This window comes from Lissotriton vulgaris, chromosome 1_1 (genome assembly GCF_964263255.1).
Source record: "Lissotriton vulgaris chromosome 1_1, aLisVul1.2, whole genome shotgun sequence".
Lineage (NCBI taxonomy): Eukaryota > Metazoa > Chordata > Amphibia > Caudata > Salamandridae > Lissotriton > Lissotriton vulgaris.
In genome coordinates, this window is record NC_141685.1 from 1,894,174,297 (window position 1) to 1,894,197,730 (window position 23,434).

Sequence of the window (23,434 nt, forward strand, 5' to 3'; positions counted from 1 at the left end):
ATACTCAACACCAGGTCGCGTCCTCATAGGGTACCCACTCTGTTCATAATACAACTCCTAGAGATTTGTCTTACCCAGACCTTTTTTATGTATGACTCACAATACTACCAGCAGGTACGTGGCACTTCCATGGAGGCTATTTTTGCCCCCACTCTAGCAATGCTCTATATGGATTGGCTGGAAACTAATACAATTCTCTCTAGTAGTAACCCATTCTATCAGGGGCTACACACCTGGAAGCGCTACATAGACGATATTTTTCTAATTTGGGGTGGCTCGATTGATGATTTCCCTCGACTCCTACACTGGCTTAATAACAATTGCAATGGCCTCACTTTTACTCTGACCCATAGCAAAAATAGCATTGCCTTCCTAGATCTGACTATTCAGCACCAATATGGGATATTATACACATCCCTTTTCCGCCACCCAACGGAAAGAAACACCCTGCTCAGCTACGGCAGCTGTCACCCCAGGGCTCTGAGGGACAGCTTGCCATACTCACAATTCCTCAGACTTAGGAGAAACTGTTTTAAGAAGGAGGACTATTTCATTGAGGCCAATATCTTATCCGACAAGCTCAGAACTAGAGGCTATCCGAAGCGCTTAATAAAAAACTCAATGAAAAGAGCCTGGTACTGCCCCCGGGACACTCTTCTGGAGCCCAAACCTAAACAAACCTCTGAAAAGATAGTATGTGTTACTACCTTCTCTAGCATATCCAACCGTGTCAAACAAAGCATAAAAAAGAACTGGCACATATTGAACTCAGGTCCCCTCAACTGGGAAACTCCCCTCTTCGCTTTCAAGAAAAGCAAAAATCTCAAGGACCAGCTTGTGAGGGCAGCTTTACCCCTCACAAACACGAGAAACACTACACTCCATGATCATTGGTCATTACCCCCTCTACGTGGTCATTCTAAATGTGGGTCCTGTGTTATATGTGATTTCTCAATTGATTGCAAAGAGTTTGTATATAAAGAAGTGAAAAATGAACTGCGAACCTTTACTAACTGCAATAGTTGTAACATCATTTATGCCATCTTCTGTCCTTGTAACTTAATATATGTGGGCCAGACAAAACAGAAAATTAAACTGCGAATATCTCAACATCGCAGTCGGATCAGGTGCAAAACACCAAATGCACCCCTGGTTGAACATTTTGTCAACAAAGGACATACGGAAAATGAGATCCGTTGGACTGTGATCACGCAAGTCATCATAACACCCAGGGACGGAGACCTGACCCGTATGCTCAACAGAGAGGAATTAAAATGGATTTTGAAAACGGACAGTCTGAACTCTGGTCTGAACCTGCAGGAGGAATGGACTGCTCTAATTTGAATTTTCTTGGCACTCTTGACCACAGTTGCCTAGAGACTGTGTGCATCTTACTGTGTTCTTGTATGATCTTTTTTGTCCAATGTAATGATTAATGGTCTTTATAGCTGTCGCTTGCACTAAGCACTCCCTTGATAACACCTCTTCCAAGATGGCCGCCGCGACATGCACCCCTCGTCTATGTCTATGCCTGTAAGGCGTCACTCGCATTGGCCAATCAGCTCCGTCTCACTCTATTTTACTTCCCCGTTCCACTGCCCGAGCACGCCAGGGAACACATCCTATGACCGACTAAACCGGTAAGTTACCAGCAACCAACAGCTCCGCTACTTTAATTGAGCGGTTCTTGAAAGGTTCTCACTTCCCCTTCTTTCCCGACAGGTTTACCCTGGCGCCGCCCGATTACGATCACGTAACGCGGCAACCCACGGCTGATTCGGGTAAGGAGCAACGCTAGGCGTTCACCCGATCTCTGCCTTGCTTTTAATCCCTTTTTAACTGTAACTTTGCCTCCCTGTGTAGGGCTGCTGGTTCGGGCTTGGGCTTATCCTCACGGCAAATTTAGTATCAGTACGCTGCCTTGGTAAGCCTCCCGCCCAGTTTAAAATGCCCATTGACGTATCGCGCAAACCACTTTTAACTCCTCAATATAGGCACGTATTTCGTAGGCTCACCCTCGATAATCCTGTATCACTGCGCCCTTAATGCTGAGATTGCTCATGCATTACCGCAATAGGCACCAACTGTAACTGTTCAAACCAATTAAAAACCACTTTTAATTAAAGTACCACCTGCAGTACAATATAAGATTAATTAAAGTCACCACAGGGTTCCATGACCTTATAAAGGAACTAAGCCTTCGGCCACATTCCTCTATATGATCAAGGACCTCCTCTGCGGCTTACAATATGTGTGTCAGGGAATACTTTATTCCATTATGTATTACTTTCTTAGCAGTGGAGCGGTACCCATTTTTCTTTCTTGCAATAGGGCCTAAGCACCTTTGCTATGCCTGCGTAATCATCTCTTCAAAAGGAAGTGATCTTGTGCAATTACAAAACAGAAATGTAATCTCTGAATGAAAAAAGGTCTCCTGCACAAAAGGCATTTTAGGAACATGTCTGATGTGCCATCATTGATCTGACTCTAGGGTGTTGCACCAAGCACCCATCAAATGTCTGTTTATGCAGGACTGTTTCCCTTGTCCGTACTTGCTTGGACTATTACATGTCTTACTATATGCTTGTAAGATGGTGGTGACAAACTCTTGCCATGCAAAGTCCTGCCAGAAAAATGTTGGTTGCTGGTGGCGGCAAACTTAAGCAAAGATCATAGCATTACACCCTTTGCTTAAGTAGGAGGAGGATTTTTTTGTAATATCTTAGCCTCTTGCCTCTATACAAATGGTAGAGTGATGTCCTGCAAGTATGTATAGACACGGACAGGGCAGTGAAACAAAAGAGCATGCACTCTACACTGAGGGGCCCATTCTCAAACTGTATTTTGTAGTAATACTACTAATGTACTGCAAAATTCTATTCACAAATCTGTAGCCTAGAGCCTCTGCCTCTCCTAGCTTTTATGCAGAGATCTCTGTCCCCAAATGCAGAGATCTCCGCACGAGTAGTTACACGTTTCAGTAGGAAATATAGGTGGAAAAGTGAGAGGTAGTTAAAACATCAGGAATACTTACTACTAAAGGGGAGGAGTTAAGGTATGAATAAGGCTGGCATCAGAGAGAGCTTGGGATGGGTTTAGGATTGCACAGGCACCCACCCACAAAAGAGTAAGTCCATTGATATTCACAAATGGCACTTTCAGAGTAACTACTACCAACAAGGATTTGCAATGCAATAGGTCTCGCATTAGGAAAGTTTGAGGTATTGGTCTTGTAAATGAAAATGACACATTTTTTATTTAGGTGTTGTTTTTGAAAATAGCGAAATTAAAAGCTTTGTCATTTACAATGCATATACTTTTATCTTTTGCAAATGTGACACCTATAGCATTTGTAATGCAACATGTTTTGTATTTACGTGACTTAGATGTATTGATATTACAAGTAACAATGGCTTTTCCTTTTTTAAAATAATTAATACTTAAATAAAAGTTATTGTAATTTATAATGGCAATAGCTTAAACTTTTGTAAATAACGTTTGTGAAGATTATGTTAAGTGTATTTTATTGTGACGAAAATCCAAGAACAGAAGTGAAATATTAACATCTTTTTGTGACATTTGTAATAAAGCTTGAAACATTGAGAGAACATATTTGAACCAGTTGTTGTTGAATGGTTGCACAGATTGATGCTGTGGTGGCGCTGAGTGAAGCTCTGGCGTTCAGTGATGCTGTGGTGGTGCATAGTGATGTTGTGGTGCCCCTGAGTGATGCGGTGGTGGTGCGATAGATAGAGTGAGGGTGATATATAGATAGAGTGAGGGTGATATAGATAGAGTGAGGGCGATAGATAGAGTGAGGGCGATAGATAGAGTGAGGGCGATAGATAGCGTGAGGGCGATAGATAGATAGATAGATAGATAGATAGATAGATAGATAGATAGATAGATAGATAGATAGATAGATAGATAGATAGATAGATAGATAGATAGATAGATAGATAGATAGATAGATAGATAGATAGATAGATAGATAGATAGATAGATAGATAGATAGATAGATAGATAGATAGATAGATAGATAGATAGATAGATAGATAGATAGATAGATAGAGTGAGGGAAATAGATAGAGTGGGGAGAGGGGAGATGGAGGGGAGAGAGGGGAGTGAGGAGAGACGGGGGTGAGGAGAGAGGGGAGTGAGGAGAGAGGGAAGAGAGGGGAGTGAGGAGAGAGGGGAGTGAGGAGAGAGAGGAGTGAGGAGAGAGGGGGAGGGGAGAGAGGGATTGGAGAGTGAGGAGAGGGGAGAGTGAGGAGAGAGGAGAGGGAAGAGTGAGGAGTGGGGAGAGTGAGAAGAGGGGAGAGTGAGGAGAGGGGAGAGTGAAAAGAGTGGAGAGGGAAGAGTGAGGGGAGAGTGAGGAGAGAGGGAGTGGAGAGAGGGAGGGTAGAGTGAAAAGAGGGGTGAGTGAAAAGAGGGGGGAGGGAAGAGTGTGGAGAGAGGGGAGAGTAAGGAGAGAGGGAAGAGGGGAGGGGTGGGAGAGAGGGGAGGGTTGATGAGAGAGAGGGGAGAGTGAGGAGAGAGGGGGGAGGTAGAGAGGAGAAGGGGAACATCCTTTACAACGCAACTTTTACCACGCAGTGCCTTTACGACGCAACCTTTACAACGCAAGACATTACAACGCATTGCGCTGGGGGGCGCTCTAGGATAGAGAATAGGTTTAATTTACGATCCAACACCTTCCCTACTATCCACGGGGACTGGAGTTGGAATAGTAAATTAAACTATTCACTATCCAGCGCCCCAAAGAACTATGCGTTGTAAAGGCATGCGTTGTAAAAACCGCGTTGTAAAGGCATGCGTGGTAAAAATATGCATTGTAACGTCATACACCCAGAGGAGATGAGTGAGGAGAGAGAGGAGAGTGGTGAAAGGGGAGAGTGGTGAGGGGGGAGAGTGATGAGAGAGGATAGAGTGGTGAGAGAGGAGAGAGTGGGGGAGTGAGGATAGTGAGGAGAGAGGAGAGGTAGAGAAGAGAGGGGAGAGGTAGAGAAGAGAGTGGAGAGGTAGAGAAGAGAGGGGAGAGGAGGGGGAGGAGAGAGGAGGGAGAGGAGAGTGAGGAGAGGAGAGTGAGGAGAGGAGGGTGAGGAGAGGGGAGAGAGGGAGGGAGGTGAGAGAGGGATGGGAGAGTGGAGGGAGGGGAGAGTGGGGAGAGTGGTGAGAGGGGTGAGTGGTGAGAGGGGAGAGTGGTGAGAGGGGAGAGTGGGGAGAGGGGAGAGTGGTGAGAGGGTAGAGTGGTGAGAGGGGAGAGGGAGGGAGTGGAGAGTGAGGAGAGGGGAGAGTGGTGAGAGGAGAGACCGGGTGTGAGAGGAGAGAGTGAGGTGAGTGAGGATAGTGAGGAGAGGGGAGATTGAGGTGAGAGGGTGAGGGGAGAGTGGTGAGAGATGAAAGAGTGGTGAGAGGGGAGAGTGGGAAGAGTGAGGAGAGGGGAGAGATAAGAGGGGAGAGGAGATAGAGGAGAGGGGAGAAGAGAGAGGAGAGTGGGGAGACTGAGGAGAGGGGAGAGTGAGGATAGAGGGAGTGGAGAGAGGGAGGGGAGAGGGGGAGTGAGGAGAGAGGGGGGAGGAGAGAGAGAGGAGAGAGGGGAGAGTAAGGAGAGAGGGAAGAGGGGAGGGGAGAGAGGGGCGGGATTTCTGATGTGACTGATAGCCGAGAAGGCCGGTCAGCAGAGAAGAAGAGCATGTGGTCTTGGAAGAGGGAGGGAAGCGGAGAGAGGGAGGGAAGAAGAGGTGCTGGGGGAAGAGGGCCCAGGCGGTCTTGTGAAACTCGAGCTGCAGTACCAGTGGGGGAGGGACAGAAACACTGAAATGTTGTTGTTTTTCAACAAAACATTTGGGAGCAAACCTGGCGGGCTCGAGCAGGGGCATGGAGAGGGAATTTTAGAAGGAGTGATGCCTAGGTGAATTAATCGAATTGGTTACGCAGCAGGAGGTGGTGCGGGACGGACGTCGAGTCAACAAAAAAAAAACTAGTTGGAATGAAGTGACTGATAGCCGAGAAGGCCGGTCAGCAGAGAAGAAGAGCATGTGGTCTTGGAAGAGGGAGGGAGGCATTCTAATGAAGTGTGGTGCGAGGCGTGGGGGGCGGGGGAGGGGTAGCAGGGGACCAAGTACACAAAAAAGTAACCTCCACAATTCAAGTGTCCTCTAACCCCTGCGTAGGGTAGAGAAAATATGCATCATAATCTTTGTGAAAAAATGAACGAAAGAAAATGAAACTACTGGCAAGCATAGTGTAATTCAACCCCATGCTATGTGAAATATTCCTTAAAAGGAGAAATATGCAGTAGCTGCCACAATATTAACCCAATGTTCCACAGGAGTAGTTAAGCACGACCCTACAAATATAATATGTAAATGTAAAACCGTTCTCACAATATTAAAAAATCGCTCACTATTCATGCATATCAAAAGAAATCTTACCAACAATAACAAGAAGATAAAGTGTTGTAGCGTCGATAATAGGCTCAGGAGATGGAGAATACTGCCAAGTAAGTATAACAATAAATATAATAAAAAGGAGTCAGTAAAAAACCCAGTAATGGAATTCGGTATGAGATACGAGTGAAATATTTATGAATGACATTTGACGACTTGTCAAACAAGTCGACAGCTCTGGTGCTTACTCCACATCCTCTCCTTCGAAGAAACAGTGGTGGAAACCCATATTGTTGGTTACAGAGCTAACCTAAATGGGGAAGAATAATACAGAGTCCAAGAGAACTCCTTCGTTTATGACTGAATTAGAAGTAACGCGAAGGGCTCCTGGAGATGGGCCCTTTGAGCAGCATGACAAGTGTAGTGTTGCTTAAAGCGCAGGCAGCAGCCATCCATTTCACATGTTGGAGGCAGCTAAGCGCCTTGCTTCTGGTTTTTGTTTCTTTGTGGATAAACGCTGCTAACTCTACAACGCAAAGGTGTCTGGTAAAACGCGAGTTTTCAAAGGTAGCATAGGTTTGCATTAAATGAACCTCTTCATCATGGAATTCAACTGTGGAACCGATTACGGCCTTTCTGGGACAGCCGTGGGCGTCTGCAAATGGGGGGATTCCTGCCCCCTGCGGCACAGAAGCCGCAGCAGGCCAGCAACCGAACCACCAATGTCAACGCGCTAAGAGCCGCCCATTAAACTGGCATTCGCATCAGCGCACACATTGTGGATAGCTTTGATCGACCCTCGGGGTGCTATAAATCACATCGCAGCACTTTTACCTGTGCACATCCGAGGTCAGGCCCTCGCCCTCCGACCCTAAATTGAGTTTTGATAGCAGGATTGGTTTTAAAGCGTGCATGAAAGGCAGCGGTGTCAGATGTGTAGGTCTTTACTCGTTTATGTAAGCTAGAGAGTGTGCTCATCCTTTTAGGCGCTGGTGAAGGGCACAGAGCGATGGGCGGGGGTGGCCCGATAGGTCAGAGATGCAACACTCAGCGGAGGCGGGGGTCACTGTGTGGTGGTGTGTGACAGGCCAGGGCGTTTTCAATTTTCTTCCATCGCATGAGAAGATGGACTAAAAGTGGACGCGTCACACCAATGGAAATACGTCGAAGTGAGCCATTTTTTTACACAGCAGCATAGAAGAGTATGCTTCATGTACATGCTTATCCACGCTGAGAAGCACTAGCAACGCCAACAGGTCTGAACTCTGGGTACCTCCAGTGTCCGTTTCCTGTCTGTGGTTCTGGACCAACTCTGGGGAAGGCTTCATTCTAATAATGCTGCACTTGGTGTAATGCATTGTATTGATGTGGTTATTGTGTCCGACTGTAACTGTCCTTAAACAAGGAAAGGAGAGGAATGAGAGGGTAAGAGACGTTTGTTAAAATAATGTTTTTCAGCAAGTGAGGAGGAGCGAGACAGAGAGGAAGAGGAGGAAAGAGAGAGGGGAAGGTGCAGCGGCAGAGCAGGAGAAGTGGACACTGACTGTTGTTGATAGAAAGAAGAGGAAACGAAACGAGAGACAGCCTGGTGGCCGTCAAAGTGAAAGCCGTGGTCAGTGAATAAATTAGGGGAGGAGAAATGCCTGAGGCACTGCGCACGCTGGGGGATGCCTGTGGGAGGGAGGCTGGTGACTTTGATGTGCACGCGCTTTTTAGGTCAATGCACTTGCGCATTGAGCTTGCTTTTCACGGGCACAGCATCAAATCGCCTGATGGTTAAGCTCTGGTTAAGCCCCAATATCTCTCGCCAGCTCAATGCGCAAGCGCATTGACAGGCGAGACCTAAAAAGGGCCCAAAACAGTTGTATATGTATTGCACCTTACAGCTGTGTTAAGTCCAGCAGCGCGTATTGCTAATCACTGGTAATGCAACACAATTCCATAGAACATAATGGAAGCAGGGATGTAAAATAAAAGCCCAAAGGAAGTAATGTTCAAATATTTTAACATTTCAAAAATATAAATACAGTTAATGTAATATTACAAAAATGATATATAAATAAAGCATAATTATCCACTTATTGTAGAATAAGTTAGTAACTTTTTTTACATATTGTAACTTTAAGGTTTTCATAAATAATTATATCAGTTTAAAGGAATTTTGTGCATAACTTTTGAAAATGTTCACTATAAAATAAATACGTACATTTTATACTCCGTAGAATTTTCTTTATCTAACTGTTAAGAAAAATTATTTTACTTCATTTATTTAAAATAATGAATTATTTATTTCAAATTTAATTTAATAACACTGTAGCATTATTTTATTCTACACTTAAAATACATAGCTTAAATTATTTTACATTAATATTTATAGTTTAAAAAGTTTTACTAGTTTTTTTAAACTTTAGTAAATTTCAAAACTTACCATATGTTTTACCAAAAGGAGATCTCCACCCCAGTGGCAGTGATCTGTGTGCACCTGTGAAAAGTTGCAAATAATAGCTCTAGAAATCAGACCCCATCCCTTGACATGTAAGCCTACATTTAAAGTAAATTTATACCTGTAAATAGTGAATAGCCTATAGTAGTATATTTACTACAAAGTGTAAGAGTAAACCTTCACATATAGATTTAATCACCTCTGAGTTTTCCTTTGTGAATAGCCCCCTTGGCAGGCAAGTCATTGGGAGAGACATGCATGGATTAGTTTCAAGCAAACAGTAGAGAGTGGGTCAAGATTTGAAACACACCCATCTATGTCTGCCACACACAATACATAGTACTCTGGTTCCTGTCATGAGCCAATCTAGCCCACTATGTGTTAGTATGTGTGACTGGTGCCAATGTCTGATTTCTCATCTGTACTTCTCCTCTGTAGGGCCAGCACCTTTGTGGCCAGTGCAGCCCATAAGAACTAACCTGTCAGGCTACACCTTCTGCATTGGATGACCTGCTAGTCCCTCATAACCATTCCTTTTGCCCTTGAAGGGTTTTAAGATGTGGCTCTGTCAATTACCTCTAGACGAATGTTTTTTATCAGTCATATAGTGCCAGGACACCCTTGTTAGGGTAACGGATGCACTCTAATCATCATCGCTCATCATGATCATCAAATATCTCATGATCTTCATCATCTCATCATTTTCTCCAGAGCAAATTCTTTTGGGTTGAGTTCACTGTCAAGTTCAGCAGACAGATTCAAAGTAGGGGAATGTTTCAAATAAAATAGGACAACCTCAAGTGCCATTTTTCGAACCTGGTCTAAGGTGCCTTTTTCCACCATTGTTTCAGCAGAACATTCCCAGGCATTGTAGTTATATTCAATGGTAAATATCAAACAAAAAGGTTTCCTTGAGCCAGACAAGTAATATTGGTATAGAAACCTCTCTCTCTAACTCATTGCCCCCTCACAGAGGAATATTATGATGCTTCTTGTACTGCCAGTGTAAATGACTACTGCAATTCAGGATGCATTTTCTATCTTTAGCTTGATATTGATATAACGCTATAACTTGTAAGAATCCTGACACAAGCTTACCCGTGCCAGAGTGTTCTTGTCATAAAGGCGGGCTTACAATTGCCAAGTATGAAAATAAACTTGTTCTTAGATGATGTTTGACTGTAATTATTTCACTTTTACACATCTTTAATGTCTCGTTGCTATGCAAATCCAACTGTCTGTCACTGACAGCATGGATTCAATGCTACTCTGAGTCAACACTTGCTCAGGATTAGATGGCTTTCTTACTAATATCAGGTCCCTTTGGGTTATTGGTTGAGAGGTCTGGAATGGCCCACTCAAATGATAAACACAATGTTTGTCAAGGCAAACTACAAAGTCATAAATAAACCTGTACTTAACGCTCTGGTAGGTTGACACAAAGGTAGTCAGGCTTAACTTAGAGACAATGTGTAAAGAATGTATGCAGTGCTCAAACAGTAACAAAGAGAAAACACAATACAAAACAAATCCCAAACCTCTGTAGAAAATTGAGTAAAATAAAATACAATAAATATAGTTACAACAAACAACCCTATCAGTAGAACCGCAGTTATGAGATTTTAATGTTTCAGGTGAAAATAGGTTAATTAGCGCAAAGCACTACTTACGGGCATCAGGTCATGCTAGGCCTGGTCAGTCACAAGTTCAGGCCACCATGATAGAGAGGGGGCCAGTTTTGTCCTGTGAAGAATTACCTTCTCAGAGTCTAAGTCCACCAGGGAACCTCACTTATCAGCATGAGGAGCAGGTCGCTACTGGAGCTTCACATCAGTGGTTGATGTGGGCGGTCGCTGTTTGTAACAAAGATCAGGTTGTAGCTGGAACTTCATGTTGGCGGGAGACAGTGTAGTCGTTGCTGAGCAATGAAACCTGACATGAAGACCAGTTTGTCACTGGAGATTCGCGTTTTCAGGTGTAGCAGTCGGTCATTTCTTGGAGCGACTAGTTCACCTGCCGTTGCAACAGGCACAAAAAATCTGGATTTTCACCTTCAACTTGGTTAAGGGCCAAGAGAAGTACATTCTGATACCAGGCAATGGTCACGGAATGGGGGGCCTCTCTTGAGCATCAAGACTCACTCCAGAAGAAGTCAGCTTTAGGGCTCAGGAAGGTCCAGGTAGGTCCAGTTGATGCTGGTCAGCTTGTCAGGTGCAGGAAGGCTTCAGGAACCTTGTTGTGTCCCTGTAGCTCAAACAGGAAAGCAGCCAACTAATCCATGGAGTCAGTTCTGGGAAGTCTGGGTTCAAGGCAAACAGGTCCAGTCTTTCTTCTTCAAACAGCAGGGCAGTCTTTCTTCTGAATCTTCCACAGGTCCAGGAGTCTTCTGCTGAGAGGTTCTGAAGGTGCTATTCTTTTATCCAGTGCCAGCCTGTGGGAGGGGGATGCACCTTTGTCTATCTTCCCTCTTTCCTAGGTTTGGCTCCAAACTATCTAACGTAATAAAGGCAGTGTTGCCTGTGGGGTGTGCACTTGTCGGTGTGCACACTCTCACTTCCCCGTGAGCCGAATCTTGATTCTGTAGCACGCACACTTCACACTCTTTTGGGGGCAATACTAAAAAATATAAAGATAAGACGGCTAATCCTTAGTGCATCACTGCAAAGGCCCGTCTGTGTCAGCCTGGTACAAGCTGATCTAGGAAAGGTTTGCCATCTAAACCATGTGGAAAATACCACCTAAAATATAATGAAGTCTCTTCAGAAAGCATTTTTCGTTGACATGCGAGGTTTGCCATTAATATGTCACAACAAATTATTGCACCAAGAGATACTTATAAAAGTGACTTTTTAAACATGAGCTTGTAACCATTCCTGTCCCGCCTTGTAATAATGTGGTTTGTGAATTAACAGGCAAGTAAGCTGTCATGCCCACCCTGTACATGGCCCACAATCTTATAGACAGAGTGACGTTATAGTCTTTTAAATCAGACACAATATGTTTGAATGCCTCTTATTCTGAGCCCATGTATTTGAAGGTGCGTTCATATGTGATAATAAAGACAATGACGGTTCGCTGACTTAAAATATTTGCATAAGGTGAAACAATTGGTTAAGCCAGGATTAGTACCAGCAAGTAAAATAGTTCCCAATAATTTTTTTATTTTGAATGGTATTATTGTGGATGGCAGTAATGTTGGTATTGGCACTTCCATTTTGTATGGGTTTTTTATGAACCCGTTTATTAATCCACTGTGTGTAGAGAACACTTAATGAAAATTGTCCTTTGAGCTGCCTGGCTGAGTAGGGTAATTACTGTGATCCACCATTTGGGAGATCAAAGGTCCCGGTAGACAATAGGCCCATTTTATCCATCACCAGAAACCTCCTGTTAATTAAAAATTAAGGTAGGGAAACTCTCATCTCTGACAATAAAAAAGGCCATACTACAGTCTCCATTGCCCAGTAGGGGATGTTTTTGAATATTTTGAAAGGCAGGAACCAGGCCTGTGGAGCTGAGACATGCTAGGAGGGTGTTGCGCTCTGATTTTGGATGTAGTCCGGGTGTGGGACAGACAGTGGGCTTGTTCTTGTGAGTGACATTTAGTGTTGGAGGGATGATGAGGCACCGCTAAATTGAGTAGCTACTGCAACTATCTCCACCTCCCTTCAAAATCCCTGCGCAGGCTGGGAGAGCTGCAAAAAAGCCTGGAAATGACAGTGGGTAGAATAGCACCTCTGTTCCCCCTCTCAGGAGCTTAGGAACTCCTCCCATTGCTGACTTGTACTCAAATGTTTAGCTTCTATAAAGTGCTGATGGCACCAACTCCCTGAATCTCTACCAAGACTAGTGCAGAGAAGACTTACTATGACTTTGATCCCTGAAAGAAGGGCCTCTTTAGACGTCTCCTGGACAGGCTTTAATGGAGTGCCTTAAGTAGTGTACACAGCAGACTCTTTTGCTGAACACAGCCACCCTGAAAAAGGCTGCATGCCTGGGTGATACGGGGGTGCTAGCAGAGAGTGGCCTGTCTTGGATGACATGTGGGGTGCTGCTCAAGAAGAGTCCAGGTCAGGAGATCATCAGGAAGGTTGTGTCAGGGGGAGGAAGCAATGGTTCCAGAGGCTATGAGGCGCTGAAGGGAAACTCAAAGCAATCTTTGAGGCAGGAGGCACCTAGTTGGTGTTTCAGTTGACTGAGGCTTGTCCCAAGGAGCAGAATGCAGAACCTCCTGCTGATAATAATCCAGCAGGGACGCATAAACCCTACTGTATCTGCTACTGAAGTGTGGGTCAGAATCATTCTGTACAGATGGCCTGTGGGCTGAGAGCATCTATAGGACCAACAGAATCTGCAACATGATCATGTTAAATATATTACTCTTTTCAAGTCAGATCATCACAAGGGGCCATTATGTGATCATGTGCTCAATTAACATTCTACCACTCTAGGGTTGGCACACTGTTCTTGCAGACTGCAAGGACAAAAGAAAATTGGTTCCCACCCCATGGTTGTGTCCGAGCCTCACTAGAGGTTTCAACAGGAACATAAACACCATCTTTCTCCTGTCCTACTCTCTGTCCCCATGGAAAGCTTTTTGGTTAACAAATATTCGGGTCATCAAAGCAGATAGATATAAAGAGAAGGAATAGTTGACTCCACCACACTATTGGGCTAGCAGAGGGGATACTGGACTCAATAGCTTAGATGTGCTTGCCTCACAGTCCTCAACAACTACACAAAGGCCCAAGAGCCTGGCTAAAGAGGTTGTCCTTCTCCTGAATTGGAAGATATAGTAATGTGTAATATATTTTTCTCCTGGCCAAAAATATTGTTCATATCCAGAAGGAGATTTTAGGCTAATGTTTTACTATTTCTTATGCCTGCCTGAATGAAGCTTTAGGTCCCTAGAGACTGTAGGAATTTTTAAGATATAGTCAAATTTCTTGTCAAATGAAGTCAGCCTTGATTATTGATTTTGAACACCTTGTCACAACCTATAGACCTTGAGTAGGTGATTTGCAGCCTAGTTACTCTGCAAAGCCACTTTGGGAGGGGTTCAAATGTATTAAACTCACTAAAATGTGATTCTCTGCAGGGGTGTTGGATGGAGAAATTAACACTTACCCTTGCGGGTAAAGTATCCCTTCTTACAGCAGAATTTCGCGAACTGGTCTGTCCCAGGTATCTATGGCTTTTACACCTAGCTGACCCACTGCCAACTGACACATGAAGGAGCCTATTATCACAGCGATACAGACTAATTCCTCCATTGTTTATTTGCCCGGTGGACAAGGAATGGGTTTGGGGGTGTTAAAATCTAGTTTGCAGCGTCAACATTATCGGCGCCATCTTGTCCCTTTTTAGGCCCATTTGTGCGCGTAAGCGGCAGCCATTTTGAATACCATGGCCTCTCTGCCCACTGCCGATGGATATATGACGGTACCACGCGTACTTTTACAACGTGTACCATTACAACGCTACTTTTACCACGCAAGTCGTTACAACGACTTGCGTGGAGGGGCGCTGGATAGTAAATTTTTTGATTTACTATTCCAACTCCAGTCCCCGTGGACTCTAGGGAAGGAGTTGGATAGTAAATTAAATTATTTACTATCCTGGAGCGCCCTCCTAAAAGTAGCGTGGTAACAGCACTGCGTTGTAAAAAATGCGTGCTGCCGATAGCCAGCGCGTCTCTCTCTCTCTCGCTCTCCTAACCTCGCAGGCATCCCCCGCGCGCTGACAGGCCCCGCTCTCACATTCTTGGGCCATAAACCCCTCTCCAGCGCAACCCTGCCTTGGAGTCCCATCCTGTTCCCAGCTCGACACCTCCCTCCACCCCTTTCATGAGCCCGTATCCCTTTGATAATACCCCCTTTCCTCTGTGCCCGTTGTCCTGCTTGTTCCCAGGCCGCCACCTGGCCCTGAAGATGCTGTTTATTGCCCCATACAGTAGGAAGCTCCCCCATCAAAGGATCCACAACTGATCAAAGCCCCCACCCCATGAGATCCGATCAACCACATGCATTCCGGGAATCAGCGGAATGCCCAGCTGCGTGACAATCATCACCTGTTGTGACCGGGGTGGGGACTTCAACTGTAAATGTGTGTGGGAACGGGCTTGAAGCGGGGATTCCGAGGATGTCCTTCCGTACTTCAAAGTATTTGCAAGAATGTGCCACATGTAATAAACTGTAATAAAGATCATAAACCAGTGTATAAGAGGCCAGGCCTCAGAGATGCGGTTAGAGCACCTCGAGAAGATACCTTGTTGTCTGAGTTGACGTGTTCTGCTCCGTCGGAATAAACTTCTGTTTCCTGCCTTCCAGTCTCCAGCGCCTGCCTCTTTGTTTGATAGTTCGAGTGTATAAGAGGCGGTTAGCGCCGGGCAATACTAAAAAAGGTTCTTGATCAACATTGGCCCTACCTTTTTCCACAATTGGCGTCCCAAACGTGGGGCCCATCAGTGACTCGTGGATCCAGTGGGGGAGGTCCTGACGACAAAGTGAACAACTGCAACGATCGGGAGAGCTCCTGTCCGATAGACCCTCGTCTGACAGCCGATCATCCGAACTTCACTGGTTCCGAACAGACCTCTCTCGAGTGATCTACGGTCCTGACTGGGAACCATCAGGAGTGCCGCGACAGTCCCGAAGAATAGAGGACGATCGGGCGCTGGATTCGGAAGACAAGAAACTATCCATGCGGTCCGTGTAAGGTTTTTTTTCTTTTTTAAACCTTTATTGTGCAATATCAGCAGACAGTTACGGGCCTACAACCACCTGGCCGGCCTCGACGTCAATTTGCAGCACATACGCAAGTTATATGACAAATCAGCAGTACACCGATATAAAAACAGCAAGTATTCCGAGTTACACTGAAGGCAAACGAGACTACTGAGATGCAGGAGTAAATAAGGTTCATTTAAAAAAAATTTAGAATATAAAAGATCAGATGCTATACATTCGATCAAAAACACCGAGTGGGCAATACGTACATCAGAACGGCAACACAGCGAATATTCAGAATACCATTGCTGAAACACTTAACAGGATAAAAGGTACCTATACACGTATCGCACCAGTCATCGCCCACCCCAAGAACGTAGGACAACCCTAGTACCTCCCGCATTACTACAGTATGCGAAAACAGCAAGAGGCACCACACTGACCCAGCATACTGACCCAAAAGAAAAGGGATAGATAAAGGAAACAAGAGAGAAAAAGAAGAAGAAAAAGGAAAGGCCCATAGTAACTAAGGGAGAATGAAACAATAAACCCATCCCCCAACCCCCCACCCTGCACCCCTGCAGAGGCTACGGCCTACCCCCCCCCTGGCAGCGTGCCTGTCGCCCTTAAAACAAAAACCCGAAATATAGAGAAGAGAGACTTTTAACCAAAGAAAGAGGGCCATAGAAATAAGGAGTATACGAAACCAAGAACCCCACCCCTCCCAACCCCCCACCCTGCACGTCTGAAGAGGCTACGGCCCACCCCCCTACCAGCGTGCCTGTCGCCCCGGAAATGAACCCCAAAGAAAGGGAGAAAACGGAGGAGAGCCATTAAAACCAGGCCCCTGCCTTCCCCCGCCCCGCTCGCACTAAGTAGCACAGGATCGATCACAGATAAGCCCACAAATTGACAATCGACTGTGGCATTATAAAAACAGAACAATAAAGCATCCCCCTCTCAGTAGCTGGCCGGGCATCCGTCCCTTGTCATCTGGAAGAAAATTTCAACCCTGACCCACTTTAACCCGTCCATTGGTACGTGTCAACTGAACATTCGCCATACAGTACAATCTCACACGATCAGAGTCAACAGGAAAGCAAGGCAAAGCCAACTCCATGTGAGACTCCAGCAGCAGGGAACCGACAAAACACAACATATGGACGTCCAGGTTTAGCAACAAGGTTCCAAGCCATCCTCCCAAGTCGCGACACAGCCAGGGCAACAAAGGATAGAAAGCCACCTCAACCGGGTGCAAAGGCGGTGCAACTCGAATGGGCAAAGGCACTGTTCTGTGGAAATATTCCGCCTGCAATGTAGTTCCAGGCCCCCATGCAGCACTCATGTGGTCGGCCGTACGGAACCCATCTCTCATACCTGCCGGGCCCCCCACGTAACCAACTGTAGGTGTGCAACAGTGACCCCCGGTGCCGGTGCAGAGCCGCGAGCGGCACCACTTGTCCGAGGACCATAGGGGCTCCCATCCATCGGTGGGACAACAATGGCGTCCAGCCTCCGTCCAAGCTCTCTGGCTCCTCCCACCCAGGCGGCATGGAGGGAGCCGAGAGCAACAAAGAGGTCTCGAACCGTGGGCTCCATCGTGCGCGTCCGGGCCAATCTCGGTTTCTCGTGATGTAGCTCCTCACCCAACACAGCACCAGAAGCCCGGTCAGTTCTACCTGGTATAAGAACTGTGTTTAGATCCACAAGGCAGGGGCCGACACCGTCCTCAGCAATTAGGGGCAATCCGCTATTGCCACCATGATCATGCACAGATCACTCAGTCTCTGGACCCCTTGTGTGAGGCGCAGGCAACAGTAGCGCTGTGTGACACGGGATTATGCTTTTAATGGTTGACCCTCCAAGCGTGTGTAAAATCAATAACCTCCACGTCACTGATGTCTGGAAAGCAGGATGCACAGGTCTGCCCCAATTCCGACATTAATTGCGGTGCCGTGTCCAATCCAAAATGGCGCCCCCCGCCCTGCCGACCCACACAAGCAGGCTTCAAAGCAAAGATAAAGTCATTCGGGCTCGCAAAGTGGGATCTTTAATGTATTGCATCCGTGGCTGGGACAGCGCCCTTACCCCACCTCCACCAGCGCGGGTTCTGTGCCGTCTCCCGAAGTTCCGTTTAGCGATCGTCCAGGCCCGCACAGCTGCGTCCTCAGTTAGCACCAGTAGCCGGCGCCGATCTCCAGCACCTCCGCTCGCAGCCCGACTCCGCCACAGCCCAGGCAATAAGGAGTCTAAGATGGGTTCCCGGTTGTGCCAGGACACCAGAGTTGCCGTTGATTATGCCCCAGATCATCCGATGTCGTATCGTGTCGGCTCCAAGTTTGTGCGAGCGGAAACAGGCAGGATTTAATCAGGATTTATGTTACGGTCGGCGGAGCTCGCTGACTAAGCGGCCATCTCGCTGCCCGTTCGCCACGCCCCCGATTGTTTGATTGTTTTGAAAATACTAGTATTACTCTTCGAATTGTTGGTTCTTTTTGGAGATTCGCTGTCTGCAAACGGAGAATAGATTCTCTCTTCCTTTGCAGCTAGTGAAGGGTAGGTAACGCAGACTTTTGTCCCCGTTGTAACCCGTCGTGCCTATCTTTCTCCCCCACTGATTGATTGTTTGCCCGAACATTGATGTTCGCGGATTGTTCTCTGGAGATTCTCTGTCTGCAAACGGAGAAGAACAGGTTCTCTCTTTGCAGGTAGTGAAAGAGTAGGTAACGCAGACTTTTGTCCCCGTTGTAACCCGTTGTGCCTATTTATTCTCCCCACTGATTGTTTGATTGACCGAACATTGACTGTTCAATATTGGTTCTTTTGAGGTATTCTCTGCTTGCAAATAACGAAGAATAGAAATATTCTGTCTAGTCTTTGCAAGCAGTGATAAGATAGGTAGTGCAGACTTTTGTCCCCGTTGTAATCCGTCATGCCTATCTTCTCCCCACTGATTGGTAGTTGGTTCAGCCCGGACCGCTTATTAGAGATGAACCATCCGGCTCCAGTGGAAGGCACCCCTAATAAGGACATGTTCATGAAGCATGTATTGATCGCCATAGCCTATAGCAAATTATGGCATAAATATACGAAAAAGGATCAGAAAAGTCAGTGGCCACTGATAGGATCCTTCGATGAAGATAAGATAAGCACGCTAGAAACAGCCCTTGGTAACAATAAGACAACGCCCACTATGCTTGATAGTCTCGGCATGTGGCTCAAAGAAACAGAACAACTTAAAAAGAGAAACGAAATTAGATTAGAGAAAGAGCTACGAAAGGCAGCCCACCTAGCTGCTAGGAAATTAGAAGAAGAGATTAAGGAGCGAGAGGAAGCCAAACGGAAACAAGAATCCGAAACATCGAGCCAGTGTCCGGTTAGAACACCCTCTACGCTCTACCCTGAATTACCCTCAAAACAGCGAACCAACGATGATCTTTTGTTAGGTCCTCCGATCATCTACATGCCCCCTCCATATGCCCCTTCCCAACCTTTAGCACAGCACACGTTGCCCCCAAGCACAAACAAGAGTAGTACCAGAGCTTCGGTCCTCACGGCCTCCGCGCCGACCGAACCCCTTGTACTAGATACAGCACAAGCGACAATGTTAGATGACCCTGAGGCCCGAAAGACAGACCCCACAAGAACGAACAGGTTGAGCAAAGATGAGCGAGCAGGGATTGACAAGATAGTAAGGACACTGGTAGAAAGGAAAGAGAGTGAGGAGCACATCACGGATATGTTCAACTCATGTGCTGGGAGCCTCAGACGACACTTTGTCGTGCGATTATGCTACCATGCCCTAAATGCTTATGAGGACCGATATCGAGACAAAGGTCCCGAGAGCCTAACGACTCTGTATAGAAAGGTCGATATCGGGGATGAGGGCGAGTGTGACGTGGCGGACCTCCTTATGCATACGCTTGAGGTTTTCCGCCACCTCACTGAACAAGAGTCGGAAGCTAAACCTACGACACCTGTAGCGACCGCACCACGAATAGAACAATCTAGCACCATGATGCCGATAAGAGAGGCTGCTCCCTGTTGGGTTCCTCCACGAGGTCAGGGAACACACGATGACGTCAACCACCAAGATGCAAAAGGGAGGGTAGTGTACAACTGGGTCTACCAGCCATGGGATCGGCAAGATATTCTGACGTTCCGGAAATCTCTGCCCGATTTACGTAAAAACCCTACTGCCTTCTACACTGAATTAGGTCCAGCCCTAGGTTCAACGATTATGACCCTGGCTGACATTGATTTGTTTTTTGGGTTATGTCTGCCAGCTGATGTGTGGAAGCAAACCCGGAAAGTCGACCAACTTGAGCTGTTTGGACATACCTGGTCGCAACTCGATGGCATAGATAGACAACAAGAGCCTGGACAGAAGCCTTTGAAATCCATTTTAGAGCTGCCAGACAAAATTGTGCAGAAACGAAAAACCCTGATCCCAGAAAAGAAAGTGGACTGATCAATAGTAACGGCCTGTCGTCAGAAACCCCAATTTTCCAATTTCCAATTTAAAACATTTATAAAGCGCAACGTTCACCGTACGGTTTCTTGGCGCTAGTGGAGGGTCCGGCAACTGAGGCAAAATAAACCTGTCGTAGGGCAAGAATGGGCCAGTTACACGGAGAAGGCCTGTTTAAAAAGGAACGTTTTTAGGTCTTTGCGGAAAGAAACATAATGAGTGGCAGAGCGAAGGTGGTCGGGGAGGGAGTTCCAGAATGTAGGAGCCAAGGTAGAGAAATTGGCTCCACCCCACTTTTTGCGCTTGAAACGTGGGATTTGAAGGAGAGACTTAGAAGAGGAACGAAGCTCTCTGGTGGGGACGTATTCGTTTATCAGCGAGGAAATGAAGGCGGGGGCAGTGCCTTGGCGGGCCTGGAAAACCATGCAGCCGGTTTTAAAAAGAGAGCGTTCCTTAACAGGAAGCCAATGGAGCTCCCTAAGGAGGGGTGTGGAGTGGTGGTAACGTGGGAGACCATAGACCAGCCGGGCCGCTTGGTTCTGGACCATCTGGAGCCTCCGCAGGCTGTAAGCCGGGATGCCGTTGTATAGGGCATTGGCATAATCCGGCCGCGATATTACCAGTGATCCGCTTGAGTGCCTGGGGGGAAAAGAAGCGGGAAACGGTGCGGATGGTTCGGAGGGTGAGGAAGCAGGAGGAGACTACAGAGCTAATTTGTGAATGGAGGGTGAGATGGTTGTTCATTTTGACACCCAGTGTTTTGACCGTGGTTGAAGGAGTGGGGGCGGGACCAAGAGAGGAGGGCCAGAAGAGAGAGTTCCAGGGACTGGAAGAACCACCGGTGAGCACCAACTCGGTTTTATCCGGGTTCAATTTGAGATGGTTGTGGTTCATCCAGTCCCTGATGAAAATCATAGTGGACTGGAAGTTAGAGTTAGAGAGGGGAGAAGAGGATAGGTCAAAGATGAGCTGGAGGTCATCCGCATAATTGAACACGGTGACCTCCAGCTGCTGAAGAGCGAAAATGAGAGGAAAGATATAAAGGTTGAACAGTAGGGGGAGAGAGAGAGGAACCCTGGGGAACACCACAGGTGACGGGGAGTGAGGTGGTCGTGAAGTCTCCTAGCTGAACCGCCTGGGTGCGGTCCCTCAGGAAGGAGGAAAGCCAGACCAGGGCTGATCCCTCAATTCCAGCCGCCTTGACACGGGACAGTAAGATGGTGTGGTCCACCGTGTCAAAGGCGGCGGAGAGATCGAGGAGCACCAGCGCCTGGTGTTTGTTGTGATCCATTCCCTTCCTGAGGTTGTCTAGAACCGATACCACAACTGATTCGGTCGAGTGCCTGGGGCGGAAACCGGCCTGGCGGGAAGCCAGACCCCCATTTGCCTCTACATGGGCACTGAGGACCGCGGTGACATGGCGCTCCAGCACCTTGCCCAAATAGGGCAGCAGGGAAATGGGGCGGTAGTTGGCTGAGATGGACGGGTCAGCGCCAGGCTTCTTTAAAATGGGCACTATGGTGGCTGATTTAAGCGCAGGGGTCACTACTCCCTGCGTTAGGGAACTATTGAGGAAAGTGATGGGGGGTTTGGGACAGAAGGAGTAGATTTGTTGCAGGATTCGTGCCGGACAGATGTCTGCCGGAGAGCCCGATTTTACTTTGGGGAGTATCTCCAGGAATACTTCCTCAGTGAGGGGGGGAATGGAGGTAAGATGGCATTGGACAGTGGGAGGGGAAGGATCGATAAAGGCAGACGAGGGGAGAGGGATGTTGGCCTTGATGGTTACGATCTTATCCAAAAAATAGGTGTTTAGTTGGTCGCACAGAGGCTGGAATGGGGTGACTTGGGGTGAGGCTCTGTTGGAAAAGGCTAGGTCATTCACTATACCGAAGATCTCCCTAGGTTTATTTTCGGCTGATGTTATTTTAGTTGAAAAATAGGTGGTTTTGGCGGCGAGGATTGCTGTTTTATATTCGGCAAGTGATGTGAGATAAAGGGTTTTTAGTGAGGGGCAATAATTTTTTCTCCAATGCCTCTCTGCCTGTCGGACGGTCAGTTTTAGCTCTTTTAGGTTGTCGTTAAACCACCTGTTGGAGTCCTTGGGTCGTCGGATGGAAATGCGACGCAGAGGAGCCTCTGAGTCACAACCTCCAGCCAGCCATGCATTGATAGCATTGGCTTGAGAGTCGGATGAAAGACCAGAGAGGGTCGGAATGGAGTTCCGAAGCAGAGAGGTCAAGGAGGGAAGATCAACTCTGTTCCAATTCCGCGCCCAGGTGTTTTTGGTGTGTGGGGCTTTAGATACCGGTTTGAGAGAAATGGAGAAAGAGATAAGGGCATGGTCGGACCAGGGACAGGGGGATACAGTCACCGGGGAAACTGGAAGGTTGAGGGACCACACCTGGTCAAGTATGTGACCGTGAGAATGGGTGGGGACGGAAATGTGCGGAACGAAGTTCAGAGAGAGAAGAGATTCTGTGAATTCTTTCGAAGCAGTACACTCAGAAGGGTCGGAGGGCCAGCAGTTAAAATCGCCTAGCACCAAGACCGAAGCGTAGTTGACCACCAAGGTGGCCAGTAGGTCTTGAAATGCCGGTAAGAACAGAGACGAAGACTGGGGTGGGCGATACATCAGGAGGCATGTGATAGGGGGGAGAAGGAGAGGGAACGGACTACAAGGAATTCAGTGGGGGGGATGGGGGGAAGGGAAGGGTTTGAAAGTTCAATTCAGACCGAGCGATTAATGCCACACCACCGCCTACCCTGCCCGCTGGGCGATCAGCGCGTAAGGCAATGTAGGAAGGGGGGAGGGTAGCCAAGAGAACGGGGAGGGAAGAATCACAGAACCAGGTTTCGGTCAAGAGCAGCAGGTCAGGCTTCTCAGAGTCTAGCAGAACAAACAGTTCATGATGGTGTTTGACCGCTGACCTGGTGTTGAGTAGAAGAACGGATAATGAAGGAGTAGGGGGGGGGGATCAGGCGGGGAAGAGCAATGCGGCGGTGAGGCCGGCAGAGGCGATGTTGGGATAGAAGAGGGGCGAGCCCTAATGAGGCAATGTGCCTGCGGACGGATTCTGAGAGTGGCCATTGGCCTTGGAGGGTGGTGATCTCCTCAGAAGAGTACGATGTGAATTTGGCATGGAGTCGTGCCCCTAGCCCCGTCCGGCCGCGGACGGGCGCAGACGGGCTTGCCTTAGGCGTGCCTTCGGCGCGCAAACGGCGCGCCCACTGCGCACGTCCGCTGCGTGTTCTGGAGTTGCACATTAAAATAGGCGGCCTCAAGGGCGGGAAGGGGGCGTGGCCTATAGGTGGGCGTGGCCAGCTGCGATGGAAGCCGGTACAAGGGGGTCACGTGAGCGCTAGGTCCGCTACACGGCGCCCTTAAAGTGCAAAGTGC